The sequence below is a fragment of the Quercus robur genome, chromosome 5, assembly GCF_932294415.1.
Source record: "Quercus robur chromosome 5, dhQueRobu3.1, whole genome shotgun sequence".
Taxonomy (NCBI): domain Eukaryota; kingdom Viridiplantae; phylum Streptophyta; class Magnoliopsida; order Fagales; family Fagaceae; genus Quercus; species Quercus robur.
The window spans coordinates 77,202,351-77,216,418 of NC_065538.1; positions in this window are offsets into that span (position 1 = coordinate 77,202,351).

Genomic DNA, 14,068 nt, shown 5'->3' on the forward strand with positions numbered 1-14,068 from the left:
AGTTTTGTGATCAAGGAGTTTCTTGATCTTCATCGTGTAATGAACTGAAGAACTTTGTAGCCAATATCCTTCTCAAGTTGGTGATTAAGTCGCGTACTGGGATTCGCGCATCTATTGGTTAGTCACGTATTGGGAGCCGTACATTGAAAAGAAAAGATTGTCACTACAGAACAAGTTCAATTGGGTATTGGAGTAAGGGTTCAACTGTAGGTTGGCAAAAGGTATTGAGATTCCTTTACTTATAACCACTTGTTTTGAATAGTGGATTCTCAAAAGTGGTGACTTTAAAATCATCCGGTGGGGTTTTTGCTGTGTATGTTTTCCCCATTTGTAAACAAATCACCGTGTCAATTTAATTTCCGTTGCATTTAGTTTAATTGGTGATTTGTTTGTGCTACCACGCATTTTACATGTTAATTTGATTAATTAATAAACTTGACTAATTAATCAATTAATTCATCACAAGGGGTTAATACATTTTTGGCCTATGATTATTAATATTGTCTGATTACTATTTTGTTCCCATTTCATTAATTTCTTTCTTTTTCATTCCAAGACGTAAATTTTGTATGATTTGTTTCTGAAGTCTTTCAATTTTGTTTATAGGCCTTAACTCATGTGGGTTTTGTTATAAATTGTTTCAAATTCCTAATTTGACTTGGTTGGAAGATTGATCGGTGCAATTTGAGTCAAGGTGAAGATTTGTTAGAAATTGTGTCAAATTCCAAATTTAATTTGGTTTGGATTTTCTTAGTAAGAAAAAAAAATTCCTTATCCACTACGGAAAACATACTCCTTATTCATGAAACAAAATATTCATTGTCTGCTAATAAAAAATATTCATTGTCCACTAAAGAATTGTTATTGAAGTCTTATAAATAAACAAAACCAAATAATTTTTTGTGGCTTTGGTCTAGGGGTTCTCCTACATGGCAAGAATTTTGAATTACTTTGAAAGTGCAATTAGAAGATGGGAGATTTTGATGTAGAATAGACCGCTATGGCCTTTTTAGGCTCCCAAGTGTGCCTAAAATCGCGCAAGACAAAAAGGCACTAGTAGAAATCATTTGGGCGACAGAGTCAGAATCATATGAAATTTGGTAAGTTGAAGCAAAATGGTCTTCTGAATAATAGTTGTCACTTTGCAGTGAGGTACCCCCTGAAAATGGTGAATTCCTTTATTTATATCTCGAAAACTGCGATTTTGCCATTTATAGTAATTTTGTTTCCTAAATAACTTCTTACTTAAGAGTCAGAATAAGGTATCGTTTATTTTGGGACAACCCTTAAAGTCAATAGTTTCTGATTTTGCATTTAACTCAATTTTACCATTTTTGGTAAATTTCAATATTTTGTCCTAATCGCATAATTAGTGTGAATTAGGATTTCAAATGTTTCCTAATCGTCCTAGGGTTTTACTTTTTCAATATTTATCTATTTTGTAGTCGTTAGAGGCAAATTAGACTATTATCAATAAAATACAAACTTTTTTCAAATTCTTTCTCTGGTAGATTCCAATTTATTATCTTGTGGATTCAAGGAACCCCTTGTGGACTTGAGGTATTTTATACCCAGAAACTAACAATTTAGTTTCTATCAATCAAAGAGAGTATCATGTGTGCTTTCTTCAGGTTTCCATGACATTAGATCTGTTTGGCAATTTGTATTTGTGGCTTGGTTATGTGGCTTGTTATTTGTTTTTGGTTAGAGAGTATTTCTCTCTTGGTTATGAGATTTTGCTTTGTTTTGTTTGTGAGTACTGCTTTGTTTAGTTTTTTGTTGTAAAGTAGTTTGTGAGAGGTTCTCTGTAGGTGGTGTGGCAATTTTCATTTGGTTTGGGGATTGCAGTTATATCTTGGGCTTGAAGTATTTCCCCTTGTATTGCATGTGGTGCTGCAGCTTGGTAATTGAGAACCTTTGGTTCTTTGGTTTGAGTTAGAGGGACATTTCTTTGAGGGTGTTGTGTAATGTAGAAAAGAAACTCTCTTTGTATTAGGAATAGTCTATAATCTTTGTATCTGCAAGGGAAAGCCTCTTGAATGTATTGTGGTTTTGGGTTATGTGAGAATACCTCTACACTATTTTTGTATTCTCCCAATTTGTTAGTGAATCTATCCCCTATTATTTGTATTGAAGATCTTTCTAAGGACCATAATATATATTTTCACAATCAGTCTTAGAATTTGGGATTAATCTATTACTACGTATTTTTCAACTAGACTTTTAATCCATTCTTTAGTGGCATAAGAGTAAGACTCAGAAGATTCTAGGTGTGTAGTTAAAATTTAAAAGTGGGTTTTGTTGTTGTTGTTGTTGTTGTTTCCTTCATGCGTACAACTATCTCTTGATAACAACAAGTTTACTTTTTTGTGTCATTTTTCCCCTATCATACCTTGGAGATTGTGTAGTAAGGTAACACACACAGATACTGTAACTTGTGGTTATTACGTACTAAGAGCATTCACATCAGCTCTTGCATAATTGTGTATAAATGTGTAAAATACACATTTTGACCATTTTTACACATTTTGAAGCAAAAAACACACTACATCAGTCCATCTAAAACCATGCATAATCATCTAAAATTTTCAACGAGCTACAGTACCCGTGTAAATTTACACGGGCACTGTAGCATGTGTATTTAGTTTTTTATTAATTTCCGTTCGCACCAATTTTTCTCTCTCTTCTCCGTGCACAACGACCTCAACTCCTCATCTTCTTTCCCTCAGATGCACACAAACACATCCTCGCAGAAAAATCAACACAGAAATATACTTGCTAAAAAAAATAATCTTTTCCTCAGATGCACACAAACACATCCTCACAGAAAAACCAACACAGAGATATACTTGCTAAAAAAAAAAAAAAAAAAAAAAAAAACCCAAACGGAAAAACAAAAAAAAAGACAGATCGGTGCTTAAAAACCAACACAGAGATATACTTGCTAAAAAAAAACCCAAACGGAAAAACAAACAAACCCAAACGGAAAAACAAAAAAGAGACAGATCGGTGCTTATCGGAACGATCGGAGCTCGTGGGTCTCGCTTGGTCGGAGCTCGTGGGTATGGGTCTTGATCGGAGCTCGGAGCTATGGATCGGTGCAGCTGTGGATCGGTGCTGCTGTGGATCGATGCTTGTGATCGGAGCTGTGGATCGGTGCTGTGGATTGGTGATCGGAGCTGTGGATCGATGCTTGTGATCGGAGCTGTGGATCGGTGATCGGAGCTGTGGATTGGTTTGTGACCGAGAGGGAGAGAGATGAGACAGAGAGATAGACCGAGAGGGAGAGACCGGGTATGGAGAGATAGAAGAGAGAGAGAGAAATTAGAAAATATGATGGAGAAGGAGAGAGAGCGCGTATTAAAACGGGTGAGGTAAGAGAAATAATAAAATAATTAAGTAAATTGATTATTTAAATAAGAGGGGTGATAGAATAGATGAACTGATGTGAGTGTTTTGTAAAAGTGATAGTGTAAAATAGAAAAAGTAGGTTTTTGGTGTAAATAGACGGAATCTTTTAAACGAGCTGATGTGAATGCTCTAACGAATAAAGAATTTAACAAAACCTATAAATGCTTAAATTACTATGGCATTAAATTAAAACTGAGGAGAGTAATTTGGTGTTTAAGACATTATAAAGAACATTATTTTACTCTTTTAGCTTACTCTAAATCATAATTAACAAAAGTACTCTAAAGAAAGAGGCACACAAGGATGAAGCTGGATAATCATTAAACTTAAAAAATAGTTTAAAGCTTTAAGACACCAAAATTAGGCCTTAAAAAAAATTATACATCTACTTTGGGTCTACTTAATATTTTTCTTATTTGAATAAATAAAATGATAAATGCCAATTTACTTTTTTATTTTTAATACATAATTAAAAAAAAATAAAAAATCCAACATGGCTACAAATGGAGTATTAATTAAAAATGATGTTTTTAATATAACACCTAAATAAAAATAGCATAACAATAAACATAAACCTAAACGTGCAAAATAAATATTTTGTTTAATTTTAATCGGTAAACATATGCTATTCTTTATTCAAATAGAAGCATAGGAAAATATGGAAATTTCAATGTGAATATTTGACATTTTATGCTAGTTATTTATACATTTTCACCTTCAATTTAACATACCAATTATTATTATTATTATTGAAAGTTCAAAAACGTGTACAAAACACCTTTGAACGTTTAGACCCCCAAATTACAACTTAACCAATTCAAGCAATATGTCAAACAACTAGTGTGCGGAAACTTAACATATGCTATAATATGAAATTGGTTAAAAACTATCTAAGCCAAAACAGAATAAAATCCACAGCAGATAATATAAAGGCAAATATAGAGAGGAAGGAATATGCAAACACAAAGACAACACGCGATGTGTTATCGAAGAGGAAACCGAAGCCCTCGGCGTAAAACCTCTCCGCCGCCCTCCAAGCGGTAAACAATCCACTAGAAAATACAGTTGGGATACAAGGACAGCAATAGACCCTCCAAGCCTAATCTACCCAGTGCACCTAAGCCCTCCAAGCTTCTTGCTCCAACGAGGTTGCGCCGAACCTTTTTCTTTTCTAGCTTCCCGGATCCCGCTACTAGACCGTAGCATCAACCAATGAAGATTGGTTCCTTCCTAACTGCTTCCCAGAAATCCAAACAACTGTCTCTCAGTGATGATGATGGTGAGAACCAGGTTTGGTATAATGCCTCTCAAGGATTTGACAATGGAGAGGAAGAGAGTTGAGGAATTTGAAGAGACTCTAAGGTAGAGATTGTGGGTGAAACAATCTGGTTTTTCTTTAGGGTTTCTCTCTCAAAATTCTCTCTGGAAGCTCTCTTTCAATCGTGGGTAAAAGGGGTATTTATACTGGAGTGGGAGAGGAATGTGAAACGTCAGGTTTTACAAAACAGGGGTGGCTCGCGGCTTGACCTCGCGGCTTGACTAAGTCGCGAGATCCAGTCGCGAGTTAACCGTATGGCCAGTTGTCCTGTTTTGTCCTGTAGTGCTCCAGCTAGCATGACTGTTCATCTTCCAGCATGCTTGGCACGTGTGCTGCTTCTGGCGGCTTGCAGTCGCAAGTCACCCGCGAGTCCCAGCCGCGAGTCTCTGTTTTCTTGCACACTCTTGAGCAATCTTCACTCTATCTCACTCACTACCCTTACAACAAACCCACCTAAATACAGGGTTACTAAATGCTGAATTACAAGCAAATTTGGCACGGAATAAAGCCAATTAGATGGTTGAATAAATTCAACCTTACAATTATTATTATTTTGATAGGAAAACTGAAAACTTTATTCAAAAAAGTCAAGAAAGAACATCATGTGAAAGAGCTTGCTCAAGAAAGCAAGGATTCTCTTCCATCCATACAATGAAATCATCTATCCCTTCCACATATTTAGCTAATAAATGGGATGGTCTATTGCCCTTTCTTTTCACATGAGAAAATTCAAGCCACCTAAACACCTTACATAAATCCCGCATCCCATCCACAATCGAAGCTACTGATGAAGGTGGTAAGGAAGCTTCACAAAGAGCATTGTAAATGACCAATGAATCACCCTCCAAAATAACATCTTGGATACCAATGTCCCTTGCAAGGAGCAACCCAGCTTCAAACACTTTGGCCTCTGCCACCAACACACCAGAGCCAAAACCTTCTTGCTCATCGCTGCCTCTACTCGTCCTCTGTCATCCCTAATTATAACTCCCAAGCCCGCTGCCTTCTGAGATGCAAACACAGCCCCATCCACATTGATCTTAAACCAATTTTCCTGAGGAGGACGCCAAGACACAGTCCTCTCCACCACTACTGGTGTAAACCTGTCACACTCATTCGCTGCCCAGTACTCCTCCAAATATTGCGATGCCCACCTCACCACATCCTTGCCAACCTTCCTTGCACCTCCGAGTTTGATCTCATTCCAATGAAACCACAAAGCCCAAGCTATGGTAACCGTCCTAGCCACCTTATCCTCTTCAACCCGATCAAGAATAACCAACTTCCATAGCAGGTCCATGAAAGAAAAACAGTCATACTGATCAACCAAGCCCACCAACTTTGAACATGACCACGCCTCTTGTGCCTTGACACAGCCCCATAACACGTGGCTTGTAGACTCAGCCATCAACCCACACACTTTGCAAGTGTCATTCAGCACCACTTTCTGTCAAGCAAGATTGACCTTTGTAGGAAGAGCCTCACGGCAAGCCCTCCATACAAAATGACGTATCTTATGTGGAACCGGTAAACTCCAAACTTTCTTCCAAAACCTCCTAACCAGGCCTGCATCCGAACTAGCACCTCTTCCTACGGCTTGGGAGATGGACACAGCCAAAGAATAAGCGCTTCGAACATTGAATTGGCCATTAGGAGACAAGGCCCAGATCAGTTTGTCCTCAGGCAGTTTAAAACTTAATGAAATGCTCTTTATCAAATCAGCTTCATGAGGCAGGAACAAAACATCAATGACAGAGACTTTCCAACTAGCGCTTGATGAATCAATGAGGTCGCTAACCCGAGTATTCCCACTCAGAAACAAATTAGGAGACACCACCTTATACGTGGAAGATAAAGGCAACCATTTATCCTCCCATACCCGGATTTGCTCTCCATTCCCTACCCTCCACCTCATACCCTCCTTGACTACATTCTGCGCAGCTAGAATATTCCGCCAAGTGTAAGACGGATTACAGCCAATTTTTGCTTCAACGAAGTCACAACGTGGGAAATATTTAGCCTTTAAAACCTTGTACATCAGAGAGTTTTGATCCGTTTGGAGTCTCCATCCTTGCTTAGCAAGAAGAGCCAAATTGAATTGTTGTAGCTTTTTGAACCCCATACCACCATTGGCCTTCGGTTCACACATCTTCTCCCAACTAAGCCAAGCTATCTTTTTCTCATTCTTCCTTTGTCCCCACCAAAAGTTACGAATCATACTTGTCAGATCCTCACAAAGGGCATCCGGTATTTTAAAGCAACTCATGGTGTATGTAGGGATAGCTTGAGCCACTACCTTAATAAGAATCTCCTTACCCGCCTTTGATAAAATTTTTTCCTTCCAACCCTCCAATTTCTTCCCCACCTTATCCTTTATGGCATTAAACGTACTCCTTTTGTTCCTACCCATGAGAGACGGTAGACCAATATACTTCTCATGTTGTTTAATAACTTGGGCACCAAACCTTTGCTTTATCTCCTCTTGGACTTCATTTGATGTATTGCTACTAAAGAATAAAGACGTCTTGGCTCTATTTAATTGTTGACCCGAAGCCCTTTCATAAATTTCCAAAATTCTTTGCAAGGACTCACAATTATGTAGAGTAGCCTTACAAAATATCAAACTATCATCTGCAAAAAATAGATGAGAAAGCTTTGGACCACCACGAGAAACAGCAAGACCCTCCAAAGAGCCACTCTCCACTGAAAATTTTATGAGAGCTGAAAGACCTTCTGCACATAACAAGAAAAGATAAGGTGATAGGGGGTCACCTTGTCGGATACCCCTAGAAGGAATAATACGACCTCTAGGACGCCCATTAATATTAATGGCATAAGAAACAGTGGACACACATCGCATAATTAACCTTCGACAATTCTCCACAAAACCCAATTTCTCCATAATTTTATCAAGACAAGTCCATTCCACCCAATCATAGGCCTTACTCATATCGAGTTTAAGCACCATTTCCCCTATCTTTCCTCCCTTTTTTGGACTAATGTGATGCATAGTTTCAAAAGCAACAATCACATTATCAATGATTAACCTTCCATGAACAAAAGCACTTTGGGTGTCACTAATAATAGATGGCAAAATCTTCTTCATTCTATTAGCAATAGCCTTAGAAGCCATTTTGTAAACCACGTTACACAGGCTAATAGGCCTATAATCAGTAACCACCTTTGGTTCTTTAACTTTTGGGATAAGCACAATATTGGTATCATTGAAATTGGGAGGAAAAATACCAAAATTAAGAAAATTGAGTACCGTATTAGTGACCACCTCACCACTAGTCGACCAAAAATGCTGAAAGAAAAGATGTGGCATCCCATCCGGACCAGGGACCTTCAGAGGGTACATTTGCTTTAGTGCCAATCTGACTTCCTCTCCAGTAAAAGGTTTGAGCAACTTCTGATTCATTGAGGGAGCAACCTTCGGCTGTATAGCTTGGAGAAGCTTTGAAAAGTCTGATGGGCTACTAGAAGTGAAAAGATTATTGTAATACTCCACCACCACCTCCTCAATCTTACCCTCATCCTCTTGCCAAACGCCATCAGCATCCATCAGTCCTTCTATCAAATTCTTCCTTTGCCTCGATAAAGCTTTAGCATGAAAAAAACTTGTGTTACGATCCCCACCTTGAAACCAATTTAGCCTAGCTCGTTGTCTCCACATCGAATCCTCCTTTTCTAGCCAACAATTCAATTCAGCTCTTGTAAATTTTAATGCTTGAATCAACTTCAGATTTGATGGTTGAGATTCCAGCCACTCAAGTCTTTGTTGCAAATCCGATATGTTTCTTCCAACATGACCGAAAACATCTTTATTCCATGCCTCCAATCTATCATGGCAAATCTTTAGACAACTATTCAGCTCCCATCCCGAAGATGCAATTACACCTTCCTCCCAAGCAGACCGCACCACTTCCTCACAACCAGATTCCTTCAACCACATAGATTCAAACTTGAAACTTCGCTTCACCCTCTTACGTTTGGAGCTAGCCACCATACGAAGGAGTAACATTGAATGATCAGAAGCCGAAGTAGACTGATGGTATAGTTTAGCAGCTGGAAATAAATCTAACCACTCCGCCGTAGCCAAAGCACGATCCAATCGTTCCCGAATTTGAGTACCATCTACCTTTTGATAAATCCAAGTAAACCTGGGCCCTACAAAACCAATATCTTTTAGATCATAAAAATTAATAACATTATTGGTTTTTAGACCCCTTAAAACACAATTGGATTAACCTAGGTAATTAGTCAAGTTGTTACTTAGTCCAAATTCCAAATCTAGGTTATCATAATCAAACAATCATATCATGCAAAACAGCGGAAAAATAAATAACATAACGATATGATAACCCAAGAAAACCAAACCGGTAAAAAACTTGGGGAGGATTTAACCTAGCTATCCTCAAGGTAAAAAGCAAATCCACTAGAAAGAATCGAAGTTCATATAATAAGACTTACAAGCCCCCACGCTCGACTTCTTATTGCTACCCACCAGTAGAACTTACTGACACAATCACGTGCAAGCTCCGAATCCACAAACTCCTTCTTTCTTTGGCCTTTGCAAAACACAAACACCCCCGTTTGTGACTTTGAGATCCCACTAAAAGGTTTAGCAACACGAACTCTCCTGTTTATGACTCCAAGACCACCCTTGAAGGTTTAGATCATCAACACCTTTGATGACTAGAGAAGGCAGCAACTTCTACAATATCAGATCTTGAGATTCTTCAAGGAATAGCATCAGTAGAAGACATATGAGAGCTTTTTAGGAACAAAATCCTAAATACAAAAGAGGCACACTCTTTTCTCTCTGAAAAGCCACATAAAAACGTGCTTAGGGTTTCCTTTATATACTGGGAGAAGTAAATTAGAAACTCTAATCCTTAATGGGCTTGAATTGCTGTTTGGGTTTAATTAAAATTCTGCAGATACGACTTTCGATCGATTGAGCCTGTCTTTTGATCGATCGAACCAGACAGATTATGAAATTTTCTTCCTGCAGCTTGTATGTTCTTGAATCTTGACTTGAATCACCTTGAGCATTGTCTAATAATACCTATAGACTCTAAGATCTATATCTAGACAAGTTTGTGTTCACAATTTGCCAATTGTTCTAAACATTTAGAACCTAACAAACATCAATAAAATTATCCATCTATTGTCGAGGTCGCCCCCCCCTTCTTCTTTTTCAGATAAGCTAGTTAGCTCATTAAAATCCCCAATAACTAACCATGGAAGAGCTGCCACCCCCTTCAAATGTTTTAACTTCGCCCAAGACTCAGGTCGCCTAGTTGTTTCAGGATTGCCATAGAAGCTAGTCAAATGCCATCTACCCAACCCCCGACCATCAGAAACTATCACATCAATTTGGTTCAAAGAATACGTTAAGAGCTCAACTTTTATTTCATCTTTCCACAATAAAGCTAAGCCCCCACTCCTTCCATTACTTGGCACTACCCAACTTTGCTTCATATTACACTCCTTCTTAACCTTATCCATCCATTCCTCACTAGACTTCGTCTCCATCAAGAAGAAAATAATGGGATCTTCCTTCTTAATAGCCTTTTCCAAGGCTTTTACTGTCCGGATGTTCCCAAAACCCCAGCAATTCCAACTAAGAAGACTCATTGCTCCTGGCGGGGTTGCTCAGCAACCTCTGCTGATGTTAAATTCAATGCCATTGAAGCAATTAGATTACTTGAGACCTTATCCATTTTCAATCATTTTTCCCCACCCTCCTCTGTATCAACATGCATGTATCCAGTACCTCCCTTTCTCTTTGACCCACATTCCACAATAGTATCAATCTCATTACTAGAACTAGCCATTCTGCCCCCAACTTTCTGCCCTCTCCCTCGGCCTGAATTCTTTAAGCCAACCCTTACATGTTCACCCTTTTTACTTCGTGGTCTCCCTTAAGTACGACGCATGCCTTTTAAATTATTATTCAAAGAACTCAGCCCCTGACTACCACCTTCAATCACACCCGTTAAACCCCCATCCAGATTAATGTCTCTCACTGCATGACTCGTGGTGCATGGAATACCTAATACCGAATTGCCCAAAACCTCCAACTCCTGTGACTCCAAGTCCGGCCCTTCATTCCCTACAACAACATCCCCACCTAACACTAGACACTCCTCCTAGACCAGCGATGTATGGGGATTAACATCCGTAGAAGTTGAGCTTCTAATGCCAAATTGGATCACATCATCAATATCTCTTATGGCATCCTCAAAGTCCTGGGCACCAATCAAAATGCCCTTCCCCTTCGTGACCAGCAACTCACCTTCATTCCCCATCTCATGTCTATACAGTTCGGCCTCCATTGCACTCCCACCTTCCTGATCACAATCCGGAACCAGCCCTGCACCCACATCCTCTGTTGCACCCTGAACCTGCCTCGTTTGATCCCTTTCTGCTACGTCATGGCCACCCTGACTTGAGATAGCTGATGACTTACGTGTTACCTCATAGCCCTTCACCTCAACAAAGGATTTCTTAGCCGGGTTGAACTGCGGAGCTCATAACCACGGACCAAATTGTTGCTCATTCAACTGTAAAGATCCTTTACTACTGAGCCATAAAATACAATCTTTATCATCATGCGAAACTTGGCTGCACCAGTAACAAATATTCGGCAAATGTTCATACATAAAAGCCATGCAATCATTCCCCTGTCCATCCCAAGAGATCTTTCTCCCTCTGCATAAAGGTTTTGTGATATCCACCTCCACGCGAATCCGCATAAAATTACCTCCTCGCATCTCCCCCACATCCTTAGATTTAACGACAGTCCCAATTGTTTCACCAATGCTCATGGCGGCCTCCACCGTTAAAAGCGCAAAAGGAAGGTTATAGAGTTGAACCCAAAAAGTCGTCTTCTCAAACCGGAGATTCTGGACTGACACTATCCCATCATACCGTAGAAAAGCCACGAGATGGCGATCAAAAGCCCACGGCTCGCCTTGGAGAACCTTCTCCACATCAACTTCCAATTTGAACGCGATTAATGCAATATTATTACCCCCATCACTCACCTCAAAACTACCTCGAGTACGCCATATCGAACGGAAAGTTCTTGCTACTGCTTCAACGTTGATAGATCTCCTCATGAAAAATTTCGTAGCCAGGACAAAGTTCAGATTCTTCTTATTTCGAGTTAGGTCCACTTTCTTCTCTTCACTCTCTGTTAGTGACAAACACTGCCATCTGTTTTCTAAATCCTCCATACTTGAGTTCACACAAGCCCTACAAAAGTGTACAGGAAGTAAAACCAACTCACCGCCCTACTAGTATCAAAGTACTAGAGGGGACTCAACCTCCTTCTCCGAAAAGAAGGGAACCTAGCTGCTATCGTAGAGAGTAGGAAACCCTAGCCACCACAGAGAACTATTATTTTAGCAAGAGAAGCTAAGCTTTGGAGGCTCTAAGCTCTAAAGAAGTTTCAATATCTAAAGATAATTAAACCATATTTTTGTGACATTTCTATTATTAGTAATTTCATTGATTATGATTATCATATTTATTACAATAGTTTTCACTTTCAAGTGTTAAACAGGAAGTTTTAATTCAAACCTAATTGTATGCTACTTAGTTGGCATTATAATTGGTGCATTGTTATTCATATAGATCAATATTCTAGGAAAATATATTTTGTTTTTTATTGCTGATTTTTTGGAATCCATTTTAGGGTTTGTCTTGACTTCTATCACCAAAATACCGTGGCATATATATAACAGACAAGTCTTTGTGGACTCCCGAGTTGGAATAATAACTTTTTTAGTAAATTTTTTTTACTTTATTAAATTAAGCTTTCCATATATTCTAGGTAAATTGGCTATAAGTTTGATTTTGTTGCCAATTATTATGTCAACACTTTTAATCAATAGCTGCATGGTATGTCTTCTAACTCTACATGCATTTTGCAAGTAACTTTATGCAAAACAAAAATTTAGGTTACATGTTAAGAAGTAGAATAGATAAATACAAATTGATATCTTCTAAAACTCCTACAGAACCTGGCTTTTAGAAATAAGCTTCTAGTGGCAACCGTAGTTTAATTTAGTCAAAATCTTGTAGGGTACAAGCTCATATCAAATATGGCTCTGAAATTAGTGGACCACTTCATGATACTATTGGGAACCACACTTGTGGTTTCATTTATAAATATTTTTATAATGCATGTCTGTAAAAGAAGAAAAAAAATTCATTTTAATATTATTAATGATCATAAGTTTATGGGCTAGAGTTCTTGTGTGTTTTTCTTTATTTATAAGTTCCTTCTAGCTAAATGCCTCTCTTGGCTATGTCATTCATAGGAATTGACCTTCTAAGAAATTGACATAACACATTCTTTATGTGTATACTAAAAGTATTATTAATTATGAAATAGCCATAAATACATTAAAATAATAGTTATTATATTTAAATATAATGTTTTTAATAAAAGCATTATAAAAATAAACATAAGCATTAAATTGAGCATGTATTTTTTTTTTTATTAATGATTTTTTTTTTTTTGAGGAAGTTTGTATATTAACTAGTGAATTCAATAGGCTATTTACAAACTATTGATGACCCTTTATGTAAATATCATACATGTTAGGATAATGTCCTAAAACCAAATTGTGACTCCATCTTATTAATTAAATATTTTTATTTTCTGACATTATTGTGTGAACATTTGAAAATTATATGTCGCAATCTATGAGATGCATTGCATATATGTTATGTAGGTATGAGAATGAGATTCGTATACAAAAGATCTAAATTGCAAAACCTTGTTAACTTAGAATTTCAGTTCATAGTCTATAATATGATGGAGAGTCTTTTTTGATAAGACAATAAATCTTTAATATATCAATTATGATGATTGGTATTGATCACGGAAGTTGAGATTTCTAATTGATGAATTGGTGTATTTGGAATACACTAAACTGGATCAATGTGATATGTTGTTCTACAAACTACTATCATTTGAACAAACAATCTTTACAATTGCTATGTGCATCAAGTCTTAATCTTGAGAGGATGGTGAGCTCAAACATGAATTGTCAATTGTTTTGATGTCTGTCGAAGTGATATTTTGTATGGCCAATACCAATATGTTGGGTAATCACATATAGTGGCAAGAGAACTCTAATTCTTAAGATGGAATCAATATTCCATTTCAGAGACGTAGAAACATTCAACAATGGTGATGATTTGATGGTCTTACCTAGGTGAAAGAGGTGTTCAACTTGGCTTTTAAGCTGAATATTATGAATTGGGTTAATTGGCACCAAAATTAAGAAAGGTAAATTGGACATGTGGTGCAAAATT